Source organism: Orussus abietinus, unplaced genomic scaffold, assembly GCF_000612105.2.
Source record: "Orussus abietinus isolate OABI.00-Male unplaced genomic scaffold, Oabi_2.0 scaffold235, whole genome shotgun sequence".
NCBI lineage: Eukaryota > Metazoa > Arthropoda > Insecta > Hymenoptera > Orussidae > Orussus > Orussus abietinus.
In genome coordinates this window covers 66,867-91,228 of record NW_019394385.1, presented here as the reverse complement: position 1 = coordinate 91,228, position 24,362 = coordinate 66,867, and the positions used below count along the sequence as shown (strand labels likewise).

Sequence of the window (24,362 nt, the reverse complement as noted above, 5' to 3'; positions counted from 1 at the left end):
CAAGCCTCTATCGGAATGCCGAGGAGGGTAGAGCGCCGATGGCGGGGCTCGTAAGCGCGCGTCCACACCGCCGCGACGCGCGACTTCAAGGAGGTAATCAATATATCCAAGTATTTTTCTACCCCCTGATATCAACAATAAAAGTGAAGACGGATTTTAGATAAACCGATTTGCAGTTCTGCAAGAATGACTCCGATAAGAAATAAAGGGTCCTCAACGCCGGGAATTTAAAGTCGAAGACGCGTCCGCCTCCGGAGGCTGCTCGCGGCACCAGAAAGAGAAGTATCCTTGAAGAGAGAAATCGATTACGTAGCCTGTGGCATTTGTCCGCCGGTACGGAAGGCTTGAACAAGGCATCGAGCAAAATGTGATATTAAATCCCGCGTTATAATTCAGCATTTCTTAGGCTCCGTTAAATGACGTACCTGTATTATATTTTGCAGTAAGACCAAATATTTGCGGTATTCACTGACTGGAAGATAGCTCGACTCGTAATGTACCTTGTCATATTTTGTAGCTTAACGTAGCTATGGGTGACCGATGGTATTTGCTCCGTCTCGAATTGGAACACCGTGCTCGTCGAAAACGAAACGCTCAAGGAGAGGGACAGGTTCTCTCGGTATGAACGGAGCCTTAGCGGAGCAGGAGAGGGGGGGCTCAATCATCGCAATGAATTACAACGAACCAGTCACTGAGAGTGACTCACCGGCTTGCACCGTACGTCACACCGACCGGTCGTTTCTCGAGGGAACCCGGCAAAAAAAGAGCGGGACGAATTTCGGAAAATCGCCACCACCTCCGAGCAACGTTCCTTGGCTACCGTCAAGAATTTGCATCGTCGAGAATTTCGAACGTATAGGTGAAACATCTCCCGTGAGAAAAACTTCCCGCGTTCCGAACCCCATTAGAGGATTCGACTCGAAGGAAGGTTTCGCCTGCACCGATAAAAATTAATTACTTCACTCGAGGTACGTTTTTCATTCCTTTTTCTCGGGGACTCGAGTCTTTTCTTCTCGGCGTCTCGTTAGAGCGCGGAAAGGAGAGCACCGAGGGCACGAGAGGAGGAATAAAAGACGCGGAGACACCTCTCGTGTGAAAGGAAGGCCCCTCAGGGAGTCATCGCAGCGTCTTTTGAAATCCCTTTAATGACGCATTAAGAAATAACGCGCTTAAGGGAACGGCCGGGCCATATTAGGCCGAGACGCGTGCATTCCTCGACGAGGACTATTAGGGCAGGCTGGACAGGAGAGGCTCCGTCGAACCGTTCATATCTGAAAAGGCTTTCGGCCATTTACCGTACGGTTGTTCCTGGAAACTGGGACTTTTGACCCTGGCCTCGAAAGGGTGTCCTCGGAAGGAGTAGCCATTTTCCACTTTACGAGTAACGTTACGGTCTACGTGCTTGGGGGGGGGGGAAGGAAAATTTAAAAACCATGAGATTTTCAGACTCAATTCCCAAGAGATTTAAAGTCTACCAAATTCGCAGATCATTAAACCATTACCATGTCCGAACGTAGATCCACGTGCGATGCCCGAAGACATCCATATAACGAAGACATTTGCCATATCAGGGAGAATAAATTGCGCCACTTAGAAACTCGGAATACCGGAGATTATTAACCCAGTCCATGAAAAATGTCCTCCCATTTCCATAAAGATTCATCAACGACTCCCCTTCCCTCCCAGACCCGACTCCGAATCAATTCACCGGATCGAAGAAGCACAAATCAATCGAGCTGCAGATTATTAAGCTCATGAATCCATTTCGCGCATTCTGCACCTCCCGGGCATTCATTTCGACGGTTGCAAATTGGAACTCGTGGAATGGCCGATCGCATCGATGAAGAGAAGAAGGAGCAAGGCAGAAACGAAAACAACTGCGCTCTCCTTTCGCGCAACGCGAGGTGACGTAAGAAAAATGGCGAGAGGTTCCGCGGCCCCGTGGCCATGTAAAACAGTTTAGTCGAGCCATCGCCGAGTGCAACGACTCACTCTCGCACAGAAGGAAAGTGCACCCGGGCGGTGTTCTTGCCATCTTAAAATTTATTGCGAACACATGCGCGTCGTGCGAGGAGGCCCAGAAGAGCGCGAGATCCCGCCATGGATATTCCCTCCTCTACTGGCAAGGACCGATCGCGAGGTATCGGTGAAACTTGTACCCTGAATTCAAACTCACTCGGCATTCCTCGTACCGAGTATGACCTCCCGCGAATCGCTTCCTCGTTAAATCCTTTCATCGTCGACCATGAGGCCTTAAATACCGTTCCCACGTTAACTAACGTTATTTGCATATGAACGACCTCTTAATAAAATATCCACCGGGCGCGAGATGCTTTCTCCGCGAGAGAGCACCGCCGTGTAACGAGAGTGCATGTAAATTTCCCTGGGAAGACGTTACGAGGCCCGCGCAATGCGAGCAAATGAAATTTATGCCCCGCGAGGTCGCGCTTTCGTAAGACACTCCGAAACCGAGGCCTGTCACTGCGGTTTTCTTGTAGGGCCGGTGAAAAGGGTAAATTGGGGAAGAGCGATGATGGATTTGCGAGGAGACCGAGGAGAGACGTTCGCTGACCCTCGGAGAAAAGAGAAATGCCGTGTGCCGAATATTGAATACCATAAATCCTAACTACTCGCTACGTTTAAATCAACTGGCATAAAATATTCCTCGTGGTCTTGCATAGGTCCATTGACCACAGGAATCGATATTATAAGCTGTTATTATAATCGCTATTATTCTTTAAATTCAAACGTTCAAGGATTACGGAAGGTTTACGGGATATTTGAAAATGCTCATAAAACGCGTCTAGGAAGAAATGATTGGAACGAAATTTGATCAATTATGGACACACAAGCGATATATCTCAACACTTTTATCCACAACCCTTAACGATTAATTTTTTATTTCGGCTTCGGGAAATATTGCTCCCGGTCGGGCGTACCTCTTTCCGGCCATCATTGTATGTTGTAGTCGCCCCGTGCATTAAAATTCTCATAAACGTACGGAATGGTTTGAAATGCTCGTAAACCTCTTTAACCCCTTCCAAGAAGTTAACGAGGAGGCGCGACAGTTGTTCGCGTGCAAGGTGTGTTATCCCTCTCTCTCTTTCTCAACATGCGGCGCGAAATCACCGAAATTGCCACGTTTCGCAGGGACCAGCTGTGAAGACACGTCGACGATCCCGAAATAAAAAGAAAACTACCCAAAGGCGGCATTTTAACGGGCCTGGTCGTCCCGCCAAGAGGATTAGCGCAATTTCGCAGATTCCGTTATCATCTGCACGGTTGCAACTGACCGAGGGTACATAGTCATTATCGAAGAGTTCCTTTAATAACGTTTCTTTAATCTCTGTCTTTTTTCGATATCGTTTCCCTCTATGAATCGTAACTACATTGTGAAACCTAACACGATTGTTCAATAATCAGTGCCGACTGAAAAATCCTCACCTTATTAATTACTAGAGATCACTACTGGGAGAATTTGGCTCGTACCCATGTCTTCCTTCTAGGGTTAAAAGTCGTGTTATTTGTTATTTAATAATTACAGATAAAAGGCGTCCCGTAATGTCAAAAGTGAGATATGAGTACTTGCCCTTGATAGTTATCTACACGTGATAAAATGACGATTTCAAATACTCATAGAAAAATGATGTTTGAGTTCATTTGGGCTTTTTAAAATTATTCATGAACGAAGGACACTCTTTTTTCAATGAAATCTCCAGTAAATCTGTGACCTAGGTATGAATGAATGATAAATTAAGCCTTCACGAGAGATCCAAGATGAATGTCCTGGGAAACAATGACCTTGCAGGTTTGTATTTGACAAGAGCGCAAACTGGATCGGGAAAAGAAGAAATCGAGAAAGAAGCTGTCCTCCCTCTTAATTTCTGTTGCCTGATATCAGGTATCTCCGGTAACTTTCTCGTCGAGCCCTGGAAACGCACGTGCGTGTGCACACCCTCGATACACGCGTGTACCTCTCTTCTGGTCCTATATATAGGCATCCGGACGAGTGCGCTCGTATAAACATACTCAGGTAATTCCGACTGGTTTGCAGTTTGCAGTCCGAGAATAATTATATACTCTAAGGCCGGGTGCAGCCGGGGAACAAGTGTGGCACGCTCGTTACTATTACCGTACCGAAGATCGGAAATTCGATGGGCAATTTACGAGCCATTTCCCCGCGATTTTAGGACAATTCCGTGGTGAGATCTATTGCTCCAAAACGAGGTAGATTCCTGCACGCTTAATTAGTCCGCTCAAAAATTTGCCACAAATTGCACTAATTGAAAGTACTAGACTAACTGCTCAGTAGGGTCGAGTTATCTCTGCCCAGATGGTAATTTGTATAACCAAAAAAAAATTGTTCACCAGGCCGAAGAACGGTATCCATTTAGATTTAACATTTATTTACCACGTTTTAAGGAATAAATTATCGTCCCTATAAAAAGGAGATTAAAACGGGACCAATAATTTTTCCGGTAAAAGAGGCACGGAGGAGTCGGTGCATCGATGACAGTACAAGATCGGCAAGATATACTGCCCCATTAAAAACATCGAAAGTATCCGTTCACAATGTCAAAATCAACTTTCACGCACCGCAGGAATTACTTAAGATTTATTTATATTTTATCCCTGATCGTGCTCGCTTTTCCCCCAAATGGGGATCAAAGATTTGCCGAGATCTGCCCCGTTTTGGTTTTGGTACTTGCCGTGGTGGTATAAATGAGTATCCAGAAAGAGATCCACCGAAAAGGAATATTATCACTTGCGGTGAACCGGTGTCGCAGTTTGGATAAGAGGAACATTTAATTTCGCGACACGTGAGATTCTACCAACCTCGGGAGCTCTGGTTCTTTTAACAAGTACGCGGCAGGTCGTAAAAATTGCCCGGATTTTTAGCACCTTGCTGGCACAGAAAAGTTCCGAAAAAGTCTGTCTCGCACCTGGCAATTTTTCTTCCTCTTTTTTTCCCTTCGGAGATTCTGTCACTAGAGTGCTAAAAATTCTAACAGTTGTCATTCCTCATCGTGGTAGCATTGACCTTCCTTCAAAGAAGCTGATACATGAAAAAATGTCCTGGAAAGCCAGCCACCGAAATAAGCGTCGCGTCAACTTTCACATTGTACCGATGATCAATTTCCAATTTATTAAACATCCGTTCTCAAGTGGTTTCTTCCGAAAGCGGAGAGTCGAGTCGCGATCCGCATCATTAATGAGCAATACCACCTGCATATAAAATCTGCATTACATCGAATAATACATAAAAATAAAGAGCACGGCCTACATACACCAGCCGGGCGCACGTTAATTTAATTGTTAATTCAATTACTCCTCTCTTTATCCCTGTCAACTATTGACGAACTAGCGACGAAGAGCGACCAAACGAGTGCATACAAAATATGAACAAAAAAGCATAAACTTTTACTAAGAAACCACAAATATACGATATATTAGATCGAGTTAAAAATGCAGGTAAACTCGTGGAAAAATATGCACAGATAAAAAAAAAGACGCGAATCCCTGGTTCGCGTCCATTGTACCCAAAGATAAATAAAAGAGGGCCCGTATCTTGTCGCAAGGGCCGCGATACAAGAAGGGCCATTTAATTCCGCGTTGCTTGGCCCCTCGATGCGGTGGTGCTTTTTTGCCGGCGATATGTCGCATTCTTAAGGAGTTTCATGCGCAGCAGCCTCGACGCTCGCGAAGCGGGACGGCGCCAGCGCGACCGCGTCTCTCGCTCCGCGCGCTCTCCGAGTGCCGAGACTCGAATGTCTGGCCGACGCGATCGTTTTTCTCCCCGCGGAGTGGCGCCTCGCGCGCGGCGGCGCGTCGATCGCCGATTGGCGGCGGCGTCGCCGGTCGCGCCGATTCACCACTGCGAACTGACCTTACCTCGAACGCGCGTGCGCGCATGCGCGAGGCGGGCTACGCGCCCAGGCCACGCTCAGTCGAGCGGCTAACCAATTAATCGGGGCGATCGCATCACCGATAGCGGGCGGTGACCGAGTTCGAGAGGGATCGGCCCGGCCGCGGGATGGCGCCCCCGACGCACCCCCGCAGGTGCCTCCACCTGGGGAGAAAATCGATTAGCGCGCCGAATGGGACGAAATTTGAATTATAGGGATTGGAACAAGAATGACGAAAAAAGATAATGGAGTCGCGTAAAGGAGAACGTTTTGTAAGGATAGTAGGAAATAACGGGGAGGAAGACATTTAAAAGCAATGTAAATCGCTCAGAGTAATGGGGAAACATGTAATTATTAAATTTAATATGCGAGATATTCGGTCCCGGTGAATTGTCGATGATTATAAATGTTAGAAATCTTCCGATAGTTAAATAGAACAATTGGTAGGGGTTGAGTCTGATTTGTTTTTGACAGGTTATGTCGAATTTAAAAACGCGGAGTGGGTTTTAAATAAAATACCCGTTTTTCTGAAAGTGGATCGTCTACTTACTTAATTTTATGGATAGAGATTCGGGACATGAACAAGCGTACTTTTTTCATTTGTTAATAGTGGCATAATTAACGCGCCAGACATTTTATCGTTACGCGAAGGGGACGCGATGCGAAACACTGGTCTCATCATCTGTCCGCAATGCGTTGCTAAATTAATTATATTGCCAGCTTAGCCTGAATAATCCCCTTAATCGAATTAAGAGGGTGACGACGTAAATTACGCGATTTGTTTCACGAATTTTACATTTTATCTGCTGGGGGTGAAAAGCGGATGTACTTAGTCGTTCGCAGATGCATGCATTACTCGAAGTGCATGCCGGCACGTCATCACGCATGATTTTTCACGCTCGGCATGCGATATAAAAGGTTGTAAGTAAAGAGGGTAATTTTCCGCGCATTCATCTCCGACACCCAATCACGTAGAACAAATTCAATCTATCAAATTTGTATCGATTCTCATTTTTTTCAGGTAGAAATGTCGGCTATTACTATCCCTTAATGCGATAGAACTATGGAGGAGCTCATCGAGAGTCTTCTATCTCTTCGAGTTTCCGGATAGCTTTACTCCTCCACCTTGGTTCCAACATATATAGCCCAAAAATCTATGATAACGTTTGATGAGATGATTTTAGACTTCCGCCCTTGTTCATTACGTCTATATTGGACTTATACACTTCTACAAGCCCAAATCTTTTGCACCAAATTTACCATTAACGTGATCGAACGTAGAAAATTAGGCAAATTTGACAAAATGCAATACTTTTATTTGGTGCCTCTGGAGATCACCTTCCCTCCCCTAGGGAACCCCTGAGAGACGTGAAAATAAAAAAGCCATTGACCGCATGTCTTGTTTCCAATTAGTCGTTACGCAAATCGGTGGCGGCGACTCGTTGAATGGGATTCTCGCGGTCCAGATAGACGGGATCACTTAGAGGGGCCGAGAAGGCGCACCGTCACCGGAGATCGCGGTAGCCTATGGGCGATTTCCGGATGTTCGATTTTCTCCTTTGGCCGGCAGACCGGGGATCGAAGTCTTCGCGGTCACCGGGTAGATGCCGGTGGACTCGTTTCCGTGGTTCGATGCACAGGGACTGTTCGAGGCGGTTCCTGTCTCGAGGGAATACAAGATGAAGTGCGCGGCTTCGATATACTTCCTCGGTAAGAGGAGTACCCGATGTCGGGTAACGCGATATCACCGTTACGCGAAGAGATCCGTCACCCGCCCTAAGAACCCTCTCCCTATCCCGATTCCATCGGGAATCGCCGTGAAAACGTCACCGCATTATGCCCGCGATCAAGAGCGACCCCAATTACCGCGATTGTTCATATCGATATCCGATGAAGGGCTCTAGAACACCTATAATTATTAATTAATCTGAGCCACTTGCCTGTGAGCAGTATTCCAATATTTCCATTTGTTCCGGACTACTGGAGGGAGAGAAATTTTTCACCCCACTGATAAGGGTGTTCAAGCCTCGCGGGGGGTGAAATAAATAATTCGCATCCTCGGAGGTGTATCGGTAAATTGGTAAATCAGTGAAAATGTATACGATGGTATAATGTAATTGAATAAAAACGTCGAAGTCGGGACGTAGACGTTCTCGTTGACTGGAACTAGTTTACCGTTGACAGGAAATAAACACCGGGAACGATCCGTTCCCTCCCACTGGATACTTTATTGGCAATAAGAATATCGTCGGGACGTATCGAGTATTATCCACTTAAAAATGTATATCTACGTTTGGCTTAGATATCTCCTACGCCGCCGGTAAACCGAACTTGCCGATTCTCTATTCGACACAGATAATGGTAATTAAACTGTAATTACTCGTGAAAGTATACTGTGTTTTAGATTCAACCGAACGGGCCTTGGTAGAAAGGCATCGCGAATTAATGCGTGAAAATTGTTCCAATTAATGAGCCGCTATAATTCAATTGTGCCAAAATGGGAACAAAAAATTCACAAATTTTCTTTCCCCCCGATCTAGGAAGACGAGTTCACTGGGTAATTACTCGAAAGTTCATTATCCGAAGATTAATTCATCCCGTCGAATGCACTGTCTTGCAGATTAAAGCGATCCAAAGTGTTACTTATCGAACGTATTTAACACTTTCACAACGTGACCCTCTTATGTGCTTTTTAAATGTCCTCTTAATTATTCCAATTAAAATATTCAAATCGTCTTCGCTTTCTGACTTTGGCAATAAGACGGTTACTTTTTGCAATACTCGAGGAGGGTAAAAGCGGAATGCAAAATAGGATGCACATTTTTGTACAGGATTTCCCCAATTAAAACGTTATTACACGAGAATGTTAAATCCAAGCAACCTCGGGGCAATTGGAATTCTCTTTCTGCTAAGCTCGATTAAGGCTGGAGACTTTGGGCGGTAGAATTAGGATAGCTCCTTAGGACATATTAAGGATCCAACATTCCGCGTTCTTTGTCTCGCACATGACCGGCGACGAATGACGTCCAATTGTCGTAATTGGAGCACCGTCTGAGTTTACCGCAAGAATCGGATGCAGCTGTGGTGTAGGTTTACGCGGTCAATCAGTACAAAAGCAATTCGTCAAGTCTTCTCTTTCATCTCTTTTACCACGATTCGTTGCTGTAGAAATTTCATCCAGTACAATTTCTATCATAAAAAGTGTATAATTCATTTAAAAACAGTGCTGTCAGACTACAACTTTTACTACACCGTTTTAAAGTCCCGCATACATAACCATAGTATTAGACAATCTCGTAAAAATGTTGTAGATAAGACAAACAGGTAAAAATTCTTAAAAAAGCAAATGTAAACAACTGAAAAGGTCTACTAACAAATATTTAAATGCATACTTTCGAGAATTTTATATTCAAGACGGTGTGAAACAGGCAGCGAAATTCTGGGGTCGCAATTTCCATCAAGTTCAATACATTCCAAGAAATTACGCTCAATCGCAATAAACATCCGAGGCTTAAAGAAGCCAAGAAATCGCTGGCTAATAATTAGACAGGTTCAATAATTTTTCCTTTTTACGTAGGTTGTCGTGGAACGCAAATCGCTACAAACACGCTATATCCGACATCGTACCGCGGCGCATAAAAATATTTATCCGTAAATAGCAAGCATTAGCGAAAGCGTAAACACACATTTCCCTACAAGTAATGCAACTTTCGGTTATCTAACAGTACGGGATACAAAAACACCATCTAAAGTAGCCACCACTTTAAATAGCGGTTATCGAGCACACCACACCTCGGCGATCAACGAAACTCGGCCAATAAGCGGATAATTTCCTTCCGCCTCGAGAAAAAGGCCAAGAGAATCGTCGGCAGCGGGAATGCAAACCTCACAAACCAGCCGTAAAATCCCACAGATATAAAGCGTAACCCCGAAGAGCTTTTCAACGCTTCCGGCGTCGCGGAACAGAGCGCGCGTTGTCCGTCCGCCATCTTGGTCCTCGCGCAAGACGCGCAATCTTATCAAAGGCTCGAAAAATGTCGGCGACGGCCAAACCTTGAGGCATTGATTTGAATTTGACCGCACTGTAACGTGGTCCTAAATCCCGACTAACACCCGTTAATGTTAAATTTACATTTAAACAGTTGGGCCGTAACTAAAATCAAGAAAGGTTTTCTTTCCGTGTAGTCTACGGTATTGTACAGGTGTACGCGATAGTGTTCTACGGGTATCTAATTAACTTGTTTAAGAAATTGCTTTGGTATTGAATCGAAATTTGTGCTAGCTTCAGTGAGTTGTTTAACCGTTTGACTGCTACGCGGCGCAAAAGCGCTGCGTTCATTTGTCTCGAAAACCGCGACGCTGCGAGTTTCAGTGTTTCTTTGTTGCTCCGCAGTTTCCGTGCGTTCTTGCAAAAATTGCTTAGCAGTCAAACGGTTAAAACGCTAAAGTTAATTTCCGTGAATCGCTGTCCCGGATCTCGGGGTTCTGATGCGTCGTTTCCATGCACGGGAGAATTGCGCGGAAAGCACGCGGAATCGTCGCGGAGCGGCAATGAACTTGCAAGGATTATCTTTTTCAATACGAAAAAGCACTAGAGGTCGGAACGCTTTAAGGGGTTATACCACTTTGAAATTTTCAAAAAATCAAACAAACTTTTACGCGTTATTTTACGCGTTTATACTTTAAACGCGTTTTTTTTTTAAACTGCATTTTAAAAATCGGTGGACACTCTAGCTCCGCCAATTTTCAATCAATCGTCTTGATTCTTTTTTTATTTTATTCGTGATATGTTTATCTAGCGAAATACGTATGGGCTTTTCAATGTATTGATATTCTCGTTTTTCATGCAACATTAATTAACGAAATTTAGGGCAAAATACGTACCTTTCCTTTCAAATCGATGCCATTTTGTGAAAAATGCATATTTTTGAAAACGGCTACGTATTTCGCTAGCTTTTGGGCTACAGAAACGAATTCTTTTTCGTTCATTGATCTAGCTTAAACCTGGACTGAGTTATCGTGCCCACCACACGATCATCGATTTTCGCAGCGNTCCAACATATAAATTTATTACACATATGTATTAAATTTGTAATATATATTATACATTTTACTTGAAAATATGATATAAAATTTGTATACCATGTCTGGATAAAACTTCCAACAAAAGTGTTATAAAATGATGAGATTTTTTTTTTAAAGTGTAGTGGAACTTGCGAGGCTATATTTGCGTATCGGCAACGAGGTGAAGCGGGCGATGCATAATTTCTCTTTCCGAGTTTTAAGTTCGAACGTAAACAAGATTCAGTCAGCAAGGGAGTCGTAGTCGTTTCGTTTTGCCAACCGCTTCGAATTTCCACCACGATCGGCTACATCTGTCTAACTTGTACAGTCGGAGACGTTTAATTCATGCCACGGCACAACGGCATTTGCAGTTAGAAAAAGAGAGAGAGAAAGCACGAAAGAGAGCTGACTCGATTCCCACGAAATGGCTCGAAAATGGCGTCGTCGACCAGCAGGGGTTCCATTTTAGATTTATTTTAGATCCCGAAGTGCCGTAACTCCGACTATTCCGGGACAAGTATGCAATATTGTTGTAACTATCGTAAACGGCATATCATATTCGCCGTACTTATTTTATAGTGACTGGGGTCAGAACGTGCGCGTATGTAAACTGGAACTGGAAGCTCTTGGCGCAACACTTCTTGGAACTATTCTCTAGGGACTCGACGAGCCGTCTCACGACTTCTCTTTGGTTAAATTGTTGGTGCACGTGTATTTGTTTACGCGGAATGGGGATCGTGTACGTATACACGGGCATGAAGGCTGTCGCATGTCCACTTAAAAAGGCTCGCTATCCCCTTTCGTCCTGACCTATACGTAAGAAGCATACCGGATGTTCCATTTATGTAGCGACATCTAAACGCCAATTGATGATTCCAAAGTTACGGAATTTTAACAAGCAACTTACTTCCCTGCGAAGGTGATTTGACGGAATGATAATTATTCTAAAATTACTTAATCCAAATGATTAAAGTAACTGCATAGGTTTTCCTATCTATCCTTTTTGTATTTCCCCAGAAACCTCCACTTTTAGCGGTCTCACTATTTTAAACTGTTTATTTAAAAGATCCATTAAATCAGTCCCGATCTACTCTATGAATCTACCTGGAAAATCTACAAGTTCTAATTAAAAATTATGTTTCACCCCAGAATATTAGAAAAAAGTTACTAACGTAAGAGAAACTCTTGGCCCATCGTTCCGATCGAATAAATCGAATGAAATCATTTTTTCCCAAGCATTTTCACTTAGTCTCTCCAAAACTAATATAGACATTATCTGATTCTATCCCAAAGGGACGACGTTGCATAATACGTGCCTTCCAAGTAGGTACACCGAGCTGTACGTAAATAAAAAAAAAATTTCACTCTCTCTCTCTCGACAGCACACCCTTCGCGTCTTTTGCTTTCGAAAATTGAGAATACAAACGCATACACGCACGATTCTTGTACTTTCTCTTAAAAAGTTTTCTTGCCGGTATGTCCTGGCCCACGTTTCAGATATCTACACACGGTCGACATCTAATACACGCGAGTTGTTAGGTAAGCACATAATCCACAATTTCTCCTTCCTGATTTCAATCTCGAACGACACTTTCTGAGTAAACCGAACCTCCGTGCATAAACTTCCCTCGGTTTGTGCATAAACGTGGAATTCTCGGCGGCGATTGCGGCATCTATTTAACCCTTTCAAACAAAGACGTTTAAATTCTAATCGCTAATCATTCGCGATTGTTGAACCGTTCAGCTGACATTTTGAAGCATGTAAATGGACGCGATTCGAGGCGTAGGTGGTGCGAGTTTGTGGAATATCCGCCATTAAAGTCGAACACCGAGATATTAGCTAAGCCAAGCCAGCACGTACGAGATGTGGAACGACTTCGTTCACAAAGACATTCCATTCCATCTTACGGTGCACTCATCGAGCTCTGTACCACTGTAGGTACACTCATTGTCGTTCCACAGGAGTCGGAAGGCCGCTACGAGATCGAGAGTGGCTACGCCAACACGCGACGTAGGCTTCATACATTTCGGTTAAAAAGTAACAAAATTCTTCCACGCCCGAATATAATCTCCACCAGGCATTATCGTGTTAAATTAAACCAGCCAAGATGGAATACAAGCAATAAATTTAATTCCCTTTTTAATCTTTGGCTCGAACACTTCGACGTGGCTAAGACGCTAATCAGACGTATTATCTAAACTTCATATCCACATCCGTATCTGTACCGAGTATACCTTACCACTTACTAGTTTAGAAATAAATTATTTATTTATGAACTAAACTTTATGTCCTCATCCGCACTTACCCTAAGTAGGTGCACCTTACTGCGTACTGGACTCTGCAAATAATTTATTTATTTCAATCGAATCGCATTCGATCGACTTAATCTTCCGCGCGTGTACGCGACGTAGGATCAGCATTTTAACGTCAGTGATTAACGCCACGACCGGCTGAAAAACCGGGAGATACTGCAATTTTAATGAGCGACTTAAACCGTGCCGACACCGTCGCCGGCGTTCGAGACGACGTCTGCGTCGTTTCATCGGCGGTCGCATTAACGATTCCGCGGTCTGCGTCGTTCGATATCGTCCGATATCGTCCGGCGTCGTCCGGCGTCGACCGGCGTCGACCGGCATCATCCGGCATCTTCCGTCAGGGGACACGAGCTCCTTTGTCTCCGACGATTCCCACAAGAACGCGCCAGGATTACGCGCGAAATATATACGATAATGATGCGACAAGTATACAAGATTAGGGCGTGGGTGATAGCCGGGAAATGTCTCTCCGGCACTTTGTCATCTCCCGGTGGATCCTGTGGATCTGGAAGAGGCGTGGGTGACGATCTCAAGGATGTCGTGGATTCGCGACGTCCGCCACGTAATCACGCCCCCGGACCCGATCGATATTCATTAATATTCAGAAGTAATTGAGATTAAGCAACCATCGATATTCGGAGTCGCAGCGATGCTCAAGGATACTTGGAACGAGAGCAAGTAAATGATATTAAATCTGGGGGTTATTTGAATTTTTCTATAAATTTTGTCAGAGGTTTCTAACGACATTTAAATAACTTAGAGCAGCGTTGTTCGTTTCTTAGAGATAGTCCAGGGGCAAGGGTTATATTTAATGTAAATACTTCATTTAATCGGTCCAAGCGCTATTTCTTAATAACGTTGGAGCTCGTTAAATCAATGTTTTGCATTCCACATCTAACTCACATTTCATCCTAGATTAAGTTATTAGAATTAAAATGAAAAATGATTAGTCCAAAGCGTAAGAATTACTCGGCGCAAGATCCACGGCAGCATCCCATTAGATCCACGTAAGGAAAACTCTGGCGGATGGACGCGGCCGGTGTCGTCCGGTTTAATCGGCAATTGGAGCACGGTATCGAAATACCAGCCCGTAACGCGAGAACCTATCGCCATTATCGCGGATAGGACTGAATCATGTACGCGTGGCCTGTCGCCGCGTTAATATCGATACGCGGCGCCAGGGAAGACCTTCGCGAGCCCGACGGCGTTACAAGTTTCGCGAGATAGCCTCTCGATTAATCCGCTTGCGAAAGCCGACTCGAAATCACACCTTCAATTAGTAATCCGACGACTGGTTCTCGCGTTACTCGCGAGAAAATGGATACAGACCCTGGGTTGTCCCACCGATCATTTGGTTGCNCATCTCGCCGCGACAAGTCGCGACCAACGGCATTCGACCGGGACCGATCGCGACTGCTGGCATTCAATCGCGACGAGTCTTCCAATCGTGCCCAACCCCGTCCAATTGCGACCAGTCGCGCGTCCACTCTTGCCTATAAAGGATTCTTTTTTCCCAACCTGCCCAACCCACGTCCCGAGCATGTAGCATCCACACAGGTAGCCTTTACGTGCGTAACGGTACGTCCAGCTGCTGCTACTCCCCAGGATGTCTCGCCATCGCGATCTCGAGCAGCATCCCGGTGCATCTCGACTGCATCCGAGGGCTCTGACGAGATGTGCGAACGGACAATTCGTCCTACCAACATTTTTCGCCTAAGTGACCACCGCAACCCTGGATTCTCGCCCATAATATGTACTAACGGACTCAGATGCGGTCTAATCTCGCAAGATAACAAACTAGTGCAACCTTATCAAACGCGTAGGATGAATGGAGCATCATCAAATAGAATTCGCATGGTTTTTATTGCCAAAGGAGGAGAAAATAGTCTGATAATGTATACGATGAAAATGATTTTAATGGGTATTAACCGGACTGTAATCATTGTACATGCGTTGCAACGGGATGTTTATCATGGGATTATACAAACGACCGGATTGTAATAATTATACGAGATTTTGGCTAAATAATAAATAGTTTTGTGCAAAATTCATATCGTTGACGTAAAAAATGCCGAGTCTCTAATTCCTTGCTGTGGCTGAAGCATGCGTATGCAAATCACTTGCATGGGGTAGACGCGACTTGAGACAGGATCTGCACGGATAGTCAGCACAGGGGGGGAGAATGGCTCAAGTCATGTAAATTTGCGATCGAATATCCTGAAAACGCGGAATCCTGAGACGAGCCGAATAGTTCGGTACACAATCGGTCGTTAGTAAATAGCAAAAAAGACAACTTCTCTCGGTTTTCAAACAACGAGATAAACGCGCAGCTGACACGACTCTTGACTTTTTCCTATACGATACTTGACGCTTTATTACCTTTAAAAAGGAAGACCCGCTTATCCCATAATCGGAAACACGCATCGTGTTTTTCAGCTTGACAATCTACCGACTGGGTTATCGTTTATCATATCGTTATCTTCTCTCTCGCGCGATTGCCGAGTTCGGAGAATCCCAGAGCGAGTGTGGCACGTTTAACACACTCGTTAAACCTCGTAAAAGGACTGTAAATGATATCTTAGCCGTACTTGCGATTCCGTAATTGGTACCCCAATATCTCGCCACACCCTGCGGTCCCTTTTAACGTAACAAGAAATTAAAGGCGAAAAAAAAAATTACCTCGCCACTTCATAGAGTAAAACTTCATTCGAAGGAGCAATTCTTTCCATTTCAGAATTACACCCACAATATGACAAAGTGATACCACATGTTGGAGCAGACGTAGCGATATTTCGACAATGTGCAAGTAAAGTCATTCTGGCAAGCAGCCGCCAGAAACTGCCCAATAAAGAGCATTCGGGAATATTTCTCGAAAAACCTTCGCCGGTAAGTTTTACCGCTTGTACTACCTCGGCAGGGGAACTTCCTTGCCAAGTTAGGGTGAACAATAGTTTGCATTACTTATTGTAACCGGCGCATTTTTATGATGCATCCATTTGGCATCGGAAAATCCCGCTGCAACACGCGTTGACCGCGCATCCTGTCTTCCCCCACTCGCGTACTATTTTGAGTCTCTTCCTGTCAATCAGGATACAAGGTGCAGCGTAACCCTCCATCGAATTGTCAAATCAGAAACCACACCCTGCCTAGCACAATTTTTATTTTTCCAGCTAACTAACACCCCGAATCAAGTGTGTAAGTATCATTCCGTAAGCATCGAGGAAACAATTCGATTTGCTCGGACGAACATTCCCTCAACGAAATTGGGAATTTCTCTGACAAGTTCGAAAATACGGCGCGTCTCCAACTTCCAAATTTTCGAGCCCGCAGCACATGTATTCGACAAGTACGAAAGACCTGCATATTTTTCTCGTCTTTTGAAGTATATAATAAATTGAAGTGATAGGAATTCTTACGAAGCCAAGTATCCGAAGATGAGCCCCGAGGTCGTTCGGATCGAGCCCAAATGCATTGTCGTTCGGGGATAAAAAAGACACACTCTGACACCGAGTGCAAGGAATCCAAACGATCCTCTCCTTAAATCGTTTTAGCGTGGGCGTACCGGTGTACCTCTCTTTCTCATTTTTATCTCCTTCTCTCACTTTATTTCTCCTCGTCTCGCTCACACGCGCACTTCTACCGATTTTCTATCCTCGGCCGAGTTCATGGAATTCTTTCGTCTACTCCTTCCTTCCCCGACCGGAGTCGGTAAAATATAAGAAGTGTAGGGAAAAAACGAAAGAAAGAAACTGAGAGACACGCAAGTAGTTCTGATAGTCGCGATCGAATGCGATATCGAGTCGTCTCTGATATGTGCTCTCGACTCGCTATCAAGTATTGAAATAATTCCGATATACAGTCGAGATGTCCCCACGTACCTGCTCCGTTTTCCTGATAAAAAAAGTTCCTTGAATTTTGGCAAAGTCCAGGAATTCCTAATCGGGCGTATAATATCGTCATATTCTATCTGTATTTTTTAAAAACTAAAATGCTTACTTAAAATTATCTATCACTGTTCAAAAATTGACACATAATTGCATAGATATGCCGATAAGAATATAATTTACAGTATTTTCTTAATTTTTATTCTTAACGCTGTACACGGTCAGAGTGCCTAATAAACAAAAAAATATATAAGGAAAGTTATTTCATACATATGCATTTTAAGGTGATGAAGATCTGATACGGAAATCCTTTGATGCGTACAAGAATAAGAAATAATAAATCTATATCCCTTTAAAAGTAACTCTATTCTTCCTGTTAAAAAAAAAATCGATGCTTCTTTCTTCTCAAGATATACGTCAGTCAAGTGCGCGCCCATTGTCCCTGCATGTAAAGAGGTTCTCGAGAAAAAAGAAGCGGTTGGTCCCGATTGAAAGGTATTAATGTGCAACCCCGGTACCACGAGCATGTGATATTAATGAGCTCTTTTACACCGTCTGGATAATTTGCAAGGCACGCGTGCCATCACGTAAAGATATATCTGCGAAAAGGCGAGACAAAGCGAGTCAAAGGTAAAATAAGCAAGCCGAAGGCGAACAAAGTAGAAGGAGAAAAAGGCGGGGATATATAAATCAGCCGAGCGAACGCGACGAATACGATCAGATCTTGTCGATAGTAATCGCGGTCGATGTAATATGCACGGTGCATGGCCCCGGTTTACGAGTAATGCGACTCGCTCGCAAATTAGTCCCATCGAAGATCTACTGTCCGTGCTAAAACGAGAACTCTCTCCTGCATCTCGAGAACCGCGGTGAAGTTAAAATTGTCACCCCCTGAAAAGGACAGAAATATACGTAACTGCGGTAAAAACAAGAAGTGCATCAACTCGTTCTTCTTACAACATTACACTGCATATTGACAAATTATCGCGTCAGAATTTGATTCGTTAATCTACTGAATTCTCTAAAAAAAAAAAAAACCGTTTAAAAACCTGATTAACATTTTATGCCTTCCAATATTTTTGGCTAACGAAGGTATGACCAAAAGTCCAAATTCCCGTTTATTTTTTTCGATTTAATCCATATGCAAATGTATGTAAAAAAAAAATTGAGGCGGAAGTGTTTACCAAAATTGACAATGAGAATAAGCGAACGTGCAAAACGATAAAACTTAACGAATGCAAGATGGAGATCGAAGCCGATTCGATGCATTCGATTTGCTCGCGATGCAGACATGTCGCTGCGTCCGAGGGTACAAGGGAAAAGGCAAGATAGCGAAATCGAGGCGACACGAATAATCAAATGGGAAGTAAGAAGTACATATACAAGAACAGGCTAGTAATTAGCGTGGCTACGATCGAGCGCAATCAGGGGACCGGTAGTGCGCGAGTTTATAGATACGTACGTACCCGCGTGTTACGAGCACGACACGTGTGGAATCGCTCGCGAGTCGCTTTACACGTGTCTCCTTGTGCAGAGATATTCGCAAACGGCGAGGCGCGACAGACCAGAGGGAAAATAAATTACCTCGGTTAAACAAGGAGAAAGAGGGTCACAAAACCACCGGCGGATGCGATCCTGTCGATAGTAATCGAGTTTTAAAAAATTCACCCTCGACGTTTCCCACGAGTTACTCGCTATGCGAGCATGTCGTCGTACGGATTTTGGAAAAATTACGGGGCTCAATGAAGTGGAAAGGCGTAAATATTCAGAGTCAAATGCGAGGGTATAAGGACGAGTACGTAAGTAATTAGCGTGGATGAGAACGGCGAGATAAGGAATAATTATGGCTCGCGATGTGTGATCGATAGATACGAATGGCACCGTCTACACGCGCTTGTCGTTTCCTGCGGGTATACGCGAAAGTCGAAACGAGATAAGAGAAAGAAGTCACAAAGGTGAGCGGAGAAAAATGTGTTTATATATATGCATTTATGATTATTTTTTCTCATCAAATTACGGAATGGAAAAGGGGCGATTAATCGCTACGAGCGAAAGAACAACGAGAGGAAGGAAGGACACCGTACAGCTCGGCCGGATGCGATCTCGCCGATAGCGGTCGCGATATCACGGAGAGGGCCGATGCACCCGACTCGCCGGCAAGTCCTGCAACTCGCGACTTATTCGAGATGCAGTCGCGAACCTCCTACCCGATTCCACGAGACGGAGTCTCGGTGAACTCTTCTCGCTTCGGAAGTCACGACACGAGCTCTTCACCCGAGGACATTTTCGAAACGGGTCAAGACGTCCTAAAAAATGTGACTCAAAAAGCACGTATTATGCTGTAAAGCGCACTCTGGGGCAAATTCGCGATATGTTACATTTCGGTGTACGTCTCAATGGAATCGCAGCACGAGCTCGTTACCTATGGACATTTCCGAAGCAGCTGGAGATGTACACTTTAATAAGCACGTATCCTTTATAGGGCATTCCGAGCGCAAATTCGCCCCACGTTACACTTTCGGGCGTGTCTCCCTGAAATCGACCGAGCCACGTTTTCAAACTTAACAAGGGTAAAATTACAGGCACCCTCCTTCGGATATAGCCTAAGACTCTTTTACAGTCTCGCCCTGTGTCGCCCGGGCGCCCTCTTCGAGGGTGCAGAAGCCATATGTACTCTCCAAAGGTTATACATATAATTTACCCCTCCTCCGCGGCATATATTAAAAACAAACCCATACACTGAATATACCCACAATGACATTAAAAATTCATGGTTCGATCCTTTGGACAGAGCCGCAATTTTAAAATTTCACGTAGAATTACGCGGCGTTTCCGCCTCTACGTCCAAAAAAGAAATCCCTTAGAAGCGTTCACCAGGGAACTGTAATGAATAACTTGAAAACACCGTTAAATAGTAATGCACTCCATCGGTACCAACACGTGCAAGTGCAACGCACCCTCGCGTTAACGACGAACTCGGCGATTCGATGACGAGCTTCGTTCCTTTCTTCTAAACTCGTTTTCGCGGGACAGGTGAATTTTCCAAAGTGCGAAAAAAGTCACGAGTCGGATAGTCACATCTCGAGTTCCGTGCCGCCTCCTCGCGGCGTAGACCCACGCGCCGCGGGGCGCGACTCGTCCGAAGAAAAGAGCAGAGGAGGCGGAGCACGCGTCGTGGCCGCGCTTAGCCACGATATGTCCGAGTGTCTCCGCCGGTAATGCGGCACTGCGCGATGCAGCCCTGTGCGTGGATATAACCCGCCGGGGGGCCAGGGGAAGGGGGCCGCGACAACACGTTGCGTGGACCAGCCACCACCCACGTGTGGTGCCGGAGGACGGAAATATCTACGCCAATGGCCCCGTAGGAAACCACGGGAGGATCCCGCGATTAAACTCGGCCCGGACGAGTTTAGAGGACAGGGCCGAGGATGGCGCCTCCCGGGCCCCAGGTTTCGTCGAATGCGTGCCGGGAGAAATTTCCCGGAATTTCCGAAAGAACTCATTTACGGAAGGTAGCCGACCCCAATGGTGACGCACTTTTAATCTCGAAAGAAAGATGTCCTGTCAAAATTCATACCGTACACGTAGACTGCTAATGTACAAAGCGAATTTCCAAATGAAACTCCTTATGGCGCGGTAATACGTGTCAATTCGCATGTTACGAAAAGGGCCCGATTTGGAAAGTAAAACATTTCCTCGATTTGCTTTCTTACGGTTAATTAATATTTACCTTCATCTCGGTGTATTCGCATCGACACAGGGTGCATAAACGTAATCGTTAGGGTTGGCCAGTTATTTTCCCAGGTAATTACTGACGTTTGAAGAGATGTAAAAATAGTAGAAATAAAAAATACGATACATTATGCTCAAGACGACGAGTACCGGCCGCGTAAGACTATGTGGCGAAAGAATAATTAAGAAAACTTAATGTCTAATGATTCTCTTTACGTCTCACTTCTATCGGTGCGTGGAACGATTTTAATTTTTCTTTTTTTTTTTTCATTTCATTATGAATTTATGCCAATTATAAATTTACTTTCCCAACGGCTGTTTCTCTTCTAATGGATACCCCGAGACGTTACAAAAAGACACACGTAAAATATTTAAGAACCACCGTGCGTTGGGTTAACTCCCAGTGCAGATAGTTTCGCAAAATGTATAATTTTCTTATCGGAAAAATAAATACATATAAACCACTCGATCGATGCGTTTAGTCGATCGAGGTCGTAGTAGTCGAGACGCGACAATCCCCCGTTTCGATAACGGTCGTTAATACGCGTACGTTGGACGCATCAGCGAGTCGTGTCTGCCGTCTTTCCTTCCCTCTCCGTCTGCATAGCCAGCGTGGGTGGTTTTCAATGAGATCTATAGTTATTCACGCGGAAGAGGGAAACTCGACTGGATCGATGTCGTAACGAGCGAGCTCATATAAGCGTGTCTCTATTTGCATGAAAACGAGCGGGATGGCGGCAGCATACGAGCATTGCACGCACTCGGGTAAATCCACCGAGAAACTGGGCCCCACGAGAAGAGGACGAAACTCGAGGAAAGTTGGCCTCTTCCTGGCAGACATTTGACACTATTTACACGATTTACGCGATCATCGACGACGGCAAGGACATTGGTACGCAGGTCGACTCTTCTCGGGAGAAAACGTGGATAAACTGATTTTTAACGGACTGGTCTTTAGAGGTGGCTTTTTATCCTCTCGACTTACCGATGCCTCACTTTCGCGTTGTTCCTCGAAATCAACCCAACTGGCCCGACATTTGTTGGGAGCAACGTAGATAGGGAATCGGGCACGCGAGGAATGATCCGATAAGAAAATCGATTATTTTTAATTAACGCTCTAAATGAACGCCTTTTCCACTTAACGCGTGAAACGCTACGTTAGTTGGTTACGGGTGGAATGGGCATGACGTCAAGAATTCCATATGAAAAAAATTATGTCGCCTGAATGGAAAGTGCAGCAAAGTAAGCTCCGCGTTCAACGCGTTAAGGTGAAGTGAAACACGTCGAGGAACTTGATCGATGAAGAAGATTTTTCTAAATGCCTACGTTGCCGACGTTCGTTTTTATGTTGACAGCTGTGTCGAATTATATTGGGTATTGTACCAAATGGCATACTCCACCTGTTGTTTTCGCATAATAAATATCAATAAATCGAAGTAAAACTCCAGAAATCCTCCGGATTCGTGCTTTCTGGGGTCCTAATTGACTGCAGAGGGACCCCCTGCGCCATCCGTGATTTTCAGGTCAATTAAATTTTCACTCCGAGACCTCGTATTCCCTTCGCTTTGGCATAGAAACGCAACAATACTTTTTTGCCTTTATTCCGTTCAAATTCGAGTTTATTAATTACTAGAGTGTTCTAAATTGGCGTAAAATTGTCTTAACCCTTTAGATTCTCATATCAGAGCCTTCGATAATTGTATATTGATCGAAATATGAGAACTCGACGCCATTTTGGTTCTTGCCTGGGATAAGTTACAAAATTTGTTTTAAAAAGCCCAATTTTGAATGTGTCAGGACAATTTTTAGATGATCAGGAGTGATGTGTCAAAATTTCGGACAGTTTGGTCTTTTACCCTTAAAAAAAAGTGTTGTATTCGAATCGACTGATTTGAAGGGAGTTTCACTTCACCTTAAGCTGTACGAGGGTAAGCTTTGGAAAGTTTATTTCAGTTAATTTTAAAAATGGTGTAAGTTCACTTAATAATAAAGTTACGTTAGAAAATTTTTTCAAAAGCTAGGGGACACGTGAAATGTCAGGAGGCCGGGACAAGGGACGGCAGTTAACGAAGCGGACTTTCCAGCGAGTGATTTTATCGGGTAAACTTAAAAGTTGAGACTTAATCTCTAAATTGACCAATCAACGTTTAAGGCCTTTGCCGTTGATTGGACGTACTCCCCGGTACAGGGTTCAATTCCGGGCGTCAATTAGCCGTACTACGTGTACCGACCGTTACTTGTCCTTCCGACTCCACCCTTAATGTTTTTTTCGCTACTCCGCGTTTTGTCGGAGCAACTCAAATCCGCCGAGGGTGAAAAATGTTGAATAAAATATTTGTTATTAAAAAAAGAGTACTCAGCCTCGCTCTGATTCTGACCATTCAAACGTATCGAAAGCTTCATCAATTTTAACCCCCAACTAGTGGAGCGCTCCAGAGGTGAAGCTATCCCCGCAGGACATAAATGGCATTGACAATCTTAAATAGTTATACCTGAAACAATTTAATGTCGAAACTGTTGATGTAGGACACTTCGGTGCGGGGGCCGTGCATTGTGGGCAGCGCATACGATGCTGCCAGCAACGCGTGCAACCGACGTTACCGAACCCGGGTCCCCGTTTCGCAATGCAGCGAGTGAAGGTGATCGCGGATTGATAAGACAGTCCGAGGGACAGAAGGAGAACAGGGTTGCGAACAGTCGTTATTTAAAAAGAAAGGAAAGGAAACGATAATTCCTACCGTTAAATTTTCCCTTGACAATTTTATTCGAATAAAAATTATTCATATTCACTCGAGATTAATATTTTAAACAAGGTCACGATAAACACCCGATCGGTCAGGAAGTGTTTAACCACAATTTGTACCCGTTTTGCCCTGATTGTACGCACGCCTCCAAACTGCCAAATTAATACAATGAACGGAGCCACTCGAGCAAAACGAAACGATCGATCCGGCCAAGACTATTCTTATCAAGATCGACATCGATTACTCGGTCGATAAAAATCCCCTTAATTTCTGGTATCGCCCATCGCCTTAGGACGTGAGTAATTCCAGTGAGACCGGAACTCACGATGCGTTAAACGAGCGATTGACTTTCAGCACTTAGTCACCGAATGGCATTGGCTCGTTCATCGGAGAACATTGGCAATGAATAAATGCAGCCCACGCGCGAAATCCTTGCCCGGCTAGGTGGGTCCTTCCGCGATGATAAATTAGCGCGTTTTACGTTCATCCTAGAATTGCGAAATTTGCATAAAAACTCAGCCCTGGCCGATTCCGCGAACGGTCCACGGAGGTTGGCTTTATCGAAGCTCCGAGGCCCTCGGATTTCATTGTTAAATGGGACTTCAAAGGCCCTGCTGAAATAGGATTCTAGGCAGGAGGGGTTCCACGAATGGCCACGCAATTTGCCCGACATTAGAGCCGAGAAGACGCGTGGTCACGTTTTCGTAGATGCGATT

General features: G+C 44.6%; 1 protein-coding gene across 1 annotated transcript in view; it reads right to left on the bottom strand.

Moving 5' to 3' along the window:
• Window positions 1-24,362, bottom strand: part of LOC105697841 — a 61,289-nt gene that overhangs the window by 16,447 nt on the left and 20,480 nt on the right. The window lies entirely within an intron of this gene.